Genomic DNA, 2,923 nt, shown 5'->3' with positions numbered 1-2,923 from the left:
CCTAACTTAACAGAAAAGTTAGCAATAGTTATTTTCTTATTACAGCTACATCCACTTCTGTCGTGCCTAGGCTGCTCACTACGGCTGGGTATCATCACTGATTTCTATAATCCATTCGATTCCGGTTTTCAAAGTCCCGATTCGATTCCACTTAGCCTCAGACAGTCAGAAATATTATAATTCTGATCATTTATCAGTACTGACTTCATCAGAATTGTGAAAAAAAGGAGACTTTCTTCACTTCATTTCACATAAATGCTTTTTATAAAAACAAACAAACAAACAAAGAGTCTTTCTTGACTTCCCTTAAGATACTTTTTATACCCTCCACATGTAAGCACTATTGTCTGCTTTTGTAACTTTGGACTAATCTTATGAAAAAAAAAGAGACTGCAGGTCCAACTTAAATTGCCTTACTTCCTTGCAAGTAATTGATTTAAGTTAATCAACTTGAAAACTTTAATACGTTTATTAAGTGACTTTGATAAACGTAATTCATTTACTTGTAAATAGTTATTTAAATTGGATTCCCCATTCTCTTTTTTTCAGTATATGTTGTCATCGCATGTTATGGAGGAAACAGTAGAGTGGAGCGAGTAAACCAGTGGTTGTACCTCATTAACAGAAGCTTCTCAAACCTTTTGTCAGAAAGTCGATTTCTTTTAGGCATGAGCACCAAATCTCCCAGACTAAAAAGTCGCTCCACAGGTTGGAGTGTTATACTTTAAAAAAAATTGTCTTTATGCTTGAAAACTTATGCAGAATCTGAAGGTCGTAGCCTGACATCAGGTAGTCCATGACTTCTTTTTCTGCAGAATAGGTCTCCTCCTCTGCCTCTGCCATCTCACCTTGGCTGCTAGATGTAGTAGCACTGGGCACACTGGCAGGGTTTTTTGCCAGAGGAGCAGTGGTGCAACACTCCGCTGTCAGAAGCTGTTTTACTCGCTCCCTCCTTCCTGTATCTCTCAGCCATTGGAGTTTGAATTTTGGACAACTGGCAGCTGCGAGAAGGGCATCTTTGTTGTCCAGCACACCGGTGAAACGAGTCTGAATAGCCTAAAAAACATAATCGATATTTTTATGCCTACAATTTATTATGTTATTGAATTACTTGCAAACCATGCCTAATACGAGATCAGTATTATGGATTTATTTTGTTTTAGGTTACTTGTAAACATTTTCATTGTTTTAATCTTATTTTTCAGTGATAATTAATATTCTGCTCAATGTTGGTGAATTGTATGAAGCAAAAAATTTGACTAATTTCAAGATGGAGCGTACCTGTACAATGGCATCTGGAAGGCCTGCAGTCATCCTGGAGAGGTCATCTTTCACAGCCTGGGTCTTCTGCATCAGAACTTCAAGTGTTGGTAGTAAAGTTCCATATGGTTCAAGGTTCAAGGTTCTTTAATCGTCACATGCATAGTTATACAAGTATAACACACAGTGAAATGTAGCCTGATACGCTCCTCGACATGTGCAAAAATTGGGGGGGGGGGGGGGGGGTGTAGAGGAAGAACATTATATATATATATATACATACATGTGCAGTAGTAGCAGCAAGCAGGTGAATTCTGTACATTAATATGAATAGACATCTGACTATATGGACCGTCGCCTTGTAAAATGTCCAGTGCTGCAGTCTGAGGTTTCATGGGCATGCAGTACTCATGCAGGTACTGGTATTCTTGATCTTTGAAGCACTTCAGTCCTAGCTTTGTGTACAGAGTATTCAGCTCACCCATGGTGATTTCTGCAATTATTTTACAGCATCAACAAAGAAATTCCACCTTGTGGATGTTGGTATTAGGAGCTTTCTTTTGCTGATTTCTTCCACTGTTTCTGATGCAAGTGTAGATCTACTCGATTTGGTCCAAAGAGCTGCGCATACACAGCCCTGCTCTCTGCATTGGTTGATAAATGTTTCTCCACATCACGTGTGCAAATTATGTTGATGGTGTGCGAAGCACACCTGCGGTGCGGGGGAAGAGACAGCTGACCATCACTTTCATTCTCAGCCGAGAGGATTTCTGACAGATCAGAAAAAGTGACATCATCGTCTTTGGGGGTGGACTCTTCCTCCTCTGTCTCTTCATCGGACTCCGTGACAGGATGATAAACTTGAAACGCATTAACAAAGTTGGATCCATTATCAGTAACTGTTGCAACTACTTTGTTGAGTAATCCATAAGAGGAGTGAATGTTTTCGATTTCTGTACCAGTGAGATCATACCTGTGTCTACCACGAATTCGCCTACATGCTAATGCAACCTTGTGGCGCTCTAATGTGGTTCTACTGATCCAGTGGAGCGTTACTCCCATATAGCTTCTGTTGTTAGCAGTCCAAATATCCGCGATAGTTGAAACAATGTCAATCTCATCAGTGCGGCCTTCAAATTTCTCTCCATAAACTCCTTCTCCAAGTAAGAAGTAAAAGTCGTTCGGTGAGACAGCTCGGCATTAACAGAAGTAGGGATCTTTTTTATCATGGCACGAAACGAGGGCGAGTCAACAGTTTTTATAGGTAGCATTTCTTCTACAATATACTGCGCGACCAACTTCTTCAATTCTTCATCACTTACTGGTTTTGCACCAAAGTCCAACTTTTGTTGTTTGGGGGGTTTAGGACCTTCTGCGGAAGTCACAGCTCTCTGCTTTGGTGGGACCCTCTCTGTGAGTTTGACTGTGCCGTGCTGCGACTCCAAATGTTTCTTTAAGTTTGACATAGTGTTTTTGAAGGTAGATAACACTTTTTCGCCAACACAGAGTGTACAACGAACTTTAATATCGAAATCTTTAGTTGACAGAAACTCAAAATAGTGACCATATTTCCAGCTAAAGAGCGAACATCTCTCTCCCTCCATCGTTGTTTACACTTTTTTATGTCGCTGGCTGCTTGTAAGCGGGAAACGTGACCTGCCGC

At 40.5% G+C, this 2,923-nt stretch overlaps 1 pseudogene; it reads right to left on the bottom strand.

The window, feature by feature from the left end:
• Positions 1–568: 568 nt before the first annotated feature.
• LOC146618487 (uncharacterized) lies at positions 569–1,655 on the bottom strand (annotated as a pseudogene).
• Positions 1,656–2,923: the final 1,268 nt, after the last annotated feature.

The sequence above is a fragment of the Diplotaxodon limnothrissa genome, linkage group LG14 (assembly GCF_057381915.1).
Source record: "Diplotaxodon limnothrissa isolate DT_005_m linkage group LG14, D_limnothrissa_male_GT1.1, whole genome shotgun sequence".
NCBI classification, from domain to species: Eukaryota; Metazoa; Chordata; class Actinopteri; order Cichliformes; family Cichlidae; genus Diplotaxodon; species Diplotaxodon limnothrissa.
The sequence above is the reverse complement of the archived record's forward strand: the minus strand, read 5'-3'. Positions and strand labels throughout refer to the sequence as shown.